The sequence below is a fragment of the Peromyscus californicus genome, unplaced genomic scaffold, assembly GCF_007827085.1.
Source record: "Peromyscus californicus insignis strain IS unplaced genomic scaffold, ASM782708v3 Scaffold_10__1_contigs__length_136768540, whole genome shotgun sequence".
Classification (NCBI taxonomy): Eukaryota; Metazoa; Chordata; class Mammalia; order Rodentia; family Cricetidae; genus Peromyscus; species Peromyscus californicus.
The window spans coordinates 26,316,201-26,323,839 of record NW_026294391.1 but is presented as its reverse complement, the minus strand read 5'-3'; the positions used below and the strand labels follow the sequence as shown (position 1 = coordinate 26,323,839).

Here is a 7,639-nt window from a genome sequence, read left to right as displayed (position 1 = left end):
CCTCCACCCCCTCTCTCCCTCTCTCTCCCTCTCTCTCTCTCTCTCTCTCTCTCTCTCTCTCTCTCTCTCTCTCTCTCTCTCTCTCTCACAGTGCCTTACTTTGTAGTTCTGCTGGAATCCACTATGTAGTCCAGGTTGGCATCTAACTCATGCTGATCCTCTTTGTCTCAACCTCCCAAGTGTTGGGATGGCAGTCAAGAGCCACCACATCTCGTTGATCCTGGCTTTTGCTTTCTTTCCCTGGGAACACAGCCACTGTGCTATGAGGAAGCACAAGCCACAGAAAGTGGCCATGACTCTACCCTATCTGATGTCCCAGTTAAAAGCCAGTATCAAACACCGGAGTAACGAATGAATGAACCTTTGATAATTCAGGCCTACAATCATTCGGTCACCCACAGTAGATCAAAGACAATCCATCTCCATTAATTTTCCTATTGTAAGGCACTGAAGGGTGCCTAAACAGCACTGGATACCTGGAACAATTTTATCCCTGGTTTAGATGAAGGAATGGAGACAGCAAGAGCAGAAGTTAAGCCACCTAAGGTGGCAGACAGTAGGAGACAGAAAGCAGAATAGCCTGGATCAAGAGTCTAGACTGTATCACTAGAATGCATCTCCTGCTCAGTCAGCAACTGAAAGCAGGGGTATGTAAAACCAAAACTCTGTAGAACTCTGAAAATAACATGATTCCTTGTGCCCTCAAACCCAGAGCAACACAAGAGAAAGAAGGGGAGGAAGGTCTGCTCTTTCTGCCACTCTGGTTTCTCTTTCATTCTTTCTTTCTTTATTTCGTATTTTTAAACAGGGTCATACTGTGTATTCCTGGCTATCCTAGAACTTACTAAGTAGACGAGGCCTGCCTTGAACTCACAGAGATCTGCTTGCCTCTGCCTCCAAATGCTGGGAGTAAAGTCATATGCCATTACTCTTTGCATAAACTGAGAAAAAGCCTGGAGAAATATGATCTGCACATATTCCTTTGTCCACATAATTAAGGTAATACTGTTATTTAGTTCTAGAGTCTATTTTGTTATTAATTTCTCTGGCAATGATTATCTATTTCACCAGTCGTCTTTGAAATAATTGATTTGAAAGTCTCATTTATAAAGTGAAAGGACTGCTTTGATGCCACTGAGATAGCTCAGCCAGTCCAAGTCAGAAGGAGAGAACCAACTCCTGAAAGTTGTCCTCTGACCTCCATGTGCACATTGTGGCATGTACACACACGCACGCGCACACACACACACACACACACACACACACACACACACACACACACTGAACATAATTTTAAAAATCAAGAAGTACTACATTCTACGTTGCTTTTAACTTATCTCCGTTGAGGTTATGTTGTGTTGTGTACCCTTGTGTTTAAAGATTATATACTTTAGAATTATTGAAACATACAATTATTGAATCAGGAGAATCTCTTTAAATTATTGATTAAAATACTCATTTTAAGTGTGAATAACTTAACTCAAATAACTACATTGTTTTCTTTTAATTATCTACTTATCATGGGGAAGGGGGACATGCATCCCACACTAGACATGTGGAGGTCAGAGGGCAATTTTGTGGAGTCAGTTCTCTCCTTCCATCATGGGATTGGGGGTGGAAATCAGGAGACCAGGGTTGCATAGTAAGTAAGCCATTTCACTGGACTGGACTTGTTTATTTTAAATATACTTGTTCCTAACTTGGTGTCCAAGACCCTATTCTGGTCTTGGTTTTCCCATCTCCTCTGGTATCTCTTCTCAGTCTCTGCTCAATTATTCTCTTTTCTGGAATGTTCCAAGGCTCAGTCCTGTCTCTTTTGTTCTCTGTCTCTCCCTTCATGACCTCACTCTAATTCAAGACTTCAAATTCCACATGTATAAATTTACCCCCAGATATATCTCCACACATATTTCTCTCCAACTTCTGGGTTCTTCAGTCCAATCATATACTTAACAGTTGTGTGTGACAGACATCTCAGCATCTTAAACCTCCTCCCTAAAACATCCCTTCTACCAACAGCCTTTTCCATCACAGGGAGTAGCAATAATTGCCTTCTAGTTTCTGAGGCAAAGCAACTTGAGACTTTCTCAAGTTCACCCTACTCATGAAGAGGACTTAGAAAACTTAACTTTGAAAATTTCCAGACTTAGCCGGGCGGTGGTGGCGCACGCCTTTAATCCCAGCACTCAGGAGGCAGAGCCAGGTGGATTTCTGTGAGTTCGAGGCCAGCCTGGGCTACCAAGTGAGTTCCAGGAAAGGCGCAAAGCTACACAGAGAAACCCTGTCTCGAAAAACAAAATAAAATAAAATAAAATAAAAATCTCCAGACTTTACTTACTACTTGGCCGGTATTGCCATGACCCAAGTCCCTTGTCCCTTGCTTGGAAAACTGTAACAGCGCCTCTCTCCAGGATGTCTCCTTGCCTGAAGTTATCCCTGCCCCATACTGCTTAGTAGCCAGGATGGACCTCTCTGTAGCCAGGATCTTGTCATGTTCTCGGCTCAAAATTTTCCAATGACTCTCCTTTTCCTCCCACACTCAGTGTCCCTTATCACGTCCCACACTTTTATATTCCCATGGCTAGTGCCACTTTTTAAAAAAGAGTTGTATAAAATATTTAATTTATTGATCTTTTGGGGAAATTTGACACACCATCACTGTATCCCAACGGAGCCATTAATCTTGTAGCTTGGATGACATTAGCTGCTTCATTTAATGGTGCTGCTAAGGAATCAGCTCTCTGCAGAGGCCCAAGAAGGAGGCCTTTGGAGAAATGTGCAAGTTCCTTCTAGAGATTTTCAAAAGCTCTATTCCCTCCTTTCTCTTTTTCATCATTCACAATGTTTATCTCCATAAGATTAGTGCTTACAGGTTTGGTTTTGGTTTTTTTGCCTTGAATCTTTTTTGGCTGCCTATATGAAATACATTCCTGGACTTCTGGCCTCTTAATTTGTTCTAAGCCATTGTCTTGGGTATCCCAAGTGGCTACTCAAGCTCTAGGTGGGGCAATTTGAGGGTATAGGCAGTGTCACTTTTCAACATGTTATATGGTTTATATATTTCATCTTTTGTTTGTTATATTCTTGAATATAAGCTCCACAAGGGCATTTTCTTGCCCCATGTATCCCAAGAGCCTATGCCACATGTTTCATATCTGTTAAATAAATGAAAGAAAGTAATGTTCTTCTTTCCCTTGAAAGCTCTATAACCTATATGGAAAGATACTAGGATGGTTAGTGCTCATTGTCAACATCACATAACCTAGAATCACCTGGAAGAAGGACCTCTACGCATATCTGTGGGGGGTTATCCTTATTATGTTTATTGAGGTGGCAAGATACACCAACTGTAGGTGGCACTGTTCCCTAGGCAGGGGATCCTGAACTGAATGGAATAGAGGAAGGGACTTGAGCACGAGCAAGTGTATGTGCATTCTTTGCTCTCTCCTGACTGCTGATGTGATGGGATCAGCTCCTTTAACTTCCTGCTGCCTTGACTTCCCCCATCATGGTGAACTATACCTTGCACTGCAAACTACAAATAAACCCTTTCTCTCCCTTAAGTTTTTCAGAGGATTAATTAGAGCAACAGAAAAGAAATAAGACAGATAGCACAACCCTATTCACCCCCTCAACCCCACCCTCATGAATAGGATGTTGTCTGCTGGGCCCCTAGCCTCTTCATATAAGCATAGCATCTGTCCAGATTCTGTCAGTCTCCTTACTTCTGCATGTGGATACCTGCAAGTTATCAACAAGAAAGTCTCAAGTTCAGGTAATTCCCATTGAAAATGTTTGTGCTGTCCTATTCTCTTTCTCATGTCCTTCCTTTGAGCCTCTAGACCAGTGGTTCTCACCCTTCCTAATTGCAGCCCTTTAGTACAGTTCCTCATGTTATGGTGACCCCCAACCATAAAATTATTTCATTGCTACTTCATAACTCTAATTTTGCTACTGTTATGAATCATAATGTAAATATCTGATATGCAACCCCAAAGGGGTTGTGGCCCACAGATTGAGAACCACTGCTCTAGACTGAGAGGCAAGCCATAGAGTAGCTAGATTCACATAATTCATTAGGTCATTAAATATTACAATATCACTCCCAGAAGAAGTCAAACACCTTACTTTTCACACTGGATAGATCATGTAGACTGAATATCAATTAAACTGAAGCAGACATGAATGACACTGTAGACCAATTGGATCCAACAGACTTATACAGACCATTCTATCCAACAACAGTAGAACAGAGATTCTCCTCAACTTACAGTGGGGCTACATTCTGATATCCTCGCCATAACCTGCAAATGTCACACAAGTAAAAAGTGCACTTAACACACCTAGCTTACCAAACATCTGCTTTAGCCTAGCCTGCATTGAGTGTGATCAGAACACATTAGTCTACCATTGAGGAAATTCATCTAACATCAAACCTATTTTATAATAAAAGATTGACTGTTTTTTGTAACTAACTGAATCTTATACTGAGTAAAAGAACGATAATTGTACCAGAATGTTTTATTTAAACTTTTCGCATATGTATATGTGTGTGGTGTGCATGCATACATGAGGACATACATGGAGGGTCCCAAGGCTGATATCAAGTGTCTTCCTCAATCAGTATCCACCTTATATATTTGAGAGTCTCTCACTGAACCTCAAACTTGTCATTTTGGCTAGTCTGACTAGCCAGACTGATTTCCTATCTTCATTTACCATAGAATGGGAATACAGAAAGACCATACCCACATGGCTTTTATGAGTTCTAGGGATCTGAACTCCAGTCCTCATATTTGCATGGTGTGGTGGTTTGAATAGAAATGCCCCCCACAGACTCATGTGTTCAAATGCTTGGCCCATAAAGAGTGGCACTATTAGGAGGTGTGACCTTGTTGGAGGAACTGTGTCACTGTGGAGGTAGACTTTGAGGTCTCATATGCTCAAGCTAGGCCAAGCTAGGCTTAGTGTTGCAATCTCCTGCTGCGGCCTGCTGATCAAGATGTAGAATTCTCAGCGCCTTCTCCAGTACCTTGTCTGCCTGAATGTCACCATGCTTCTTACCAGGACAATGATGGACTAAACCTCTGAAACTATAAGCCAGCCCCAAATAAATGTTTTCCTTATATGAGTTGTCATGGCCATAGTGTCTCTTTACAGCAATTAAAACTGTAACTAAAACACATGATGTGGTGGTTTGAGTGAGAATGGCCCCCATAGGCTCATATATTTGAGTACTTTGTCCGCAGTTGGTAGAACTGTTTGGGAAGGACTATGAGGGGAGGCATTGGAAGAGATATGTCACTGAGGCCAGACTTTGAGATTTCCAATGACTCATGTGACTCCCAGTGTTCTTTCTCCTTCTGCCTTATGGTTGTGGATCATAATGTGAGCTCTTAGTTGTTCCTTTGCTCTGTTACCATGGACTCTGTAACTCTCTAAAACCATAAGCCAAATTAAATGCTTTTTTTTTTATAAGTTTCCTTGGTCATGGTGTTTTGTCTCAGCAATCGAAAAATAACAAAGATACATGGAAAGCATTTTACCAGCTGATTCATCCTCCCCATCCTACACGATCAACATTTTAAAGTTGAAAAGTTCAGAGTTGAACCATCACAAGTCATGGCCATCTACAGACGTTTTTCTCAAGTGCACATGGAAAATTCACTGCAATAGATCATAGAATAGTTCTTGTGGTGATTTGAATAAGAATGTCCTTCATAGGCTCAGATGTCTGAATATTTAGTGGCACTGTTTGGGTAGGTTTAGGATGTGTGGCCTTGCTGGAAGAAATATATCACTGGGGTGGGCTTGGGGGTCTAAAATAAACTTCATGGTTTTCCCAGCACTCTCTCTCTCTCTCTCTCTCTCTCTCTCTCTCTCTCTCTCTCTCTCTCTCTCTCTCTCTCTCTACCTGTAATTCAAAATATGAGCAATGCTATCTGCCAACATGCCTTCACTTCTTCATCTAACTTTAACTCTCTGGCACTATAAATCCAAATAAACACCGCTTTCTATAAATTTCCTGGTTCATGATATTTTATCCCAGCAATAGAAAAGTAACTAATACACAAAGTTTCAAGGGATCTCAGAAGGTAGAAATCATATGACATTTTTTCAACCACAATGCTATAAAACCAGAAATCAATAACTAGAGGAAATTCTAACAAAAAAAGTGGAAAGGAAACAATGCGTTCCTGAACAACCAATTCATCAAAGAAGAAACCAAAAGGGAAATCAAGAGATATCTTGACATAAGCAAAAATGCAAATACACCAACTCCTATGGGATGCAGGGAAAGCAGTTATAACTTTATAACAATGAAAAAAGAAAGCTCTCCTGTAACCTACCTTTGCACCAGAAAGAACATGTAAAAGAACTAAGCTCAAATTAAGGAGAAGAAAGAAAATAATATCTATTAGAGCAGGAAGAAATGGAGTAGAGACCACTCCCCCCAAATAGAAAAGATTAATAAAATGAAGAGCATGAGGTTTTTTTTTTTTGAGAAGATAAAATTGAATTGACATGCTGGCAAATGAAGAAAAAGGAAAAGTCTCAAGAAATAAAATTATAAATAAAGGAGAGGACAGAACACCTGACCACAGACATATGAAGGCTATGAGACTACCATGAACAATTGTAAACTAACAAATTGACTAACCTAGAAGAAACAGATAAATTCCTAGAGATGTATAATCTATCAAAGCTGAACCAGAAGGGCAAATGGAATCTGAATGAAAAAAATATAAGTAAGGAGTTTAAATTAGTGAACAGAAGCTTTCCCCTAAAAGAAAGGCTCATGTTGGCCATGGTGAGGCATGCCTATAACCCCAGCACTTAAAAGGTAGAGGTAGGAAGTTCAAGAGTTCAGGGTCATTCCTTGGCTACATAGAGTTTGAGAACATCCTGAGATACATGAGACTCTGTCAAAAAAATTTAAAAAAAAAACAGGCAAACAAAAAAGATCATGGAAGAGAGGGCAGAAAGAATGTATGAGCCAAGGGAGGGGGCAGAGTGACGTGGACCACTTTTCCTGGTGTGGTGTGTCCACTGCACTCTGGAACTCTCAGCAGCTGTTAAGTACCTGCACAAAACCTGCATGAGAGTCTTTTGCAGAGGGGGAAAGAGCTCATGAGGCCCTGCCCCTCCCTAAGGACTTACAGAGAGTTAACAGTTGTGAGGAAGGGGAGGCACCTGAGACCAACCCTTCTCTGAGGATCTAGAAGCAGTTAATGGTGACCGTGGGAGAGAAGGACATTTTCTTAAGTGATAAAGCCACTGGTAAGGTGTTCATGCTCTTGTAAATAATTCCTCACCCACAATCCTGTAAGCAACCCTAATTAAACTCATTAGATCACACACACACACACACACACACACACACACACACACACACACACACACACACACACACACACCAGGAAAGTAGAGGGAGGACTGGTTGGGTAGAGGAGGGGAGTCAGTGGGAGGGGGAAGGGAAAACAGTGTAATTGGGGCGAATATGTTGAAAATATGCATGTGTATGTAAATGTCATAATGAAACTCATTATTGTGTCTAACTAATATATGCTAATAAAAATCTAATTAAAAAGAAAAAGGGAAAATTAAAATGTAACTACCATATGACTCAGCAATCCTA

The 7,639-nt window shown here is 40.9% G+C and overlaps 1 pseudogene; it reads right to left on the bottom strand.

Moving 5' to 3' along the window:
* Window positions 1–2,618: 2,618 nt before the first annotated feature.
* On the bottom strand, window positions 2,619–2,965 carry LOC128114038 (ribosomal biogenesis factor-like; annotated as a pseudogene).
* Between the last annotated feature and the right edge of the window lie 4,674 nt (window positions 2,966–7,639).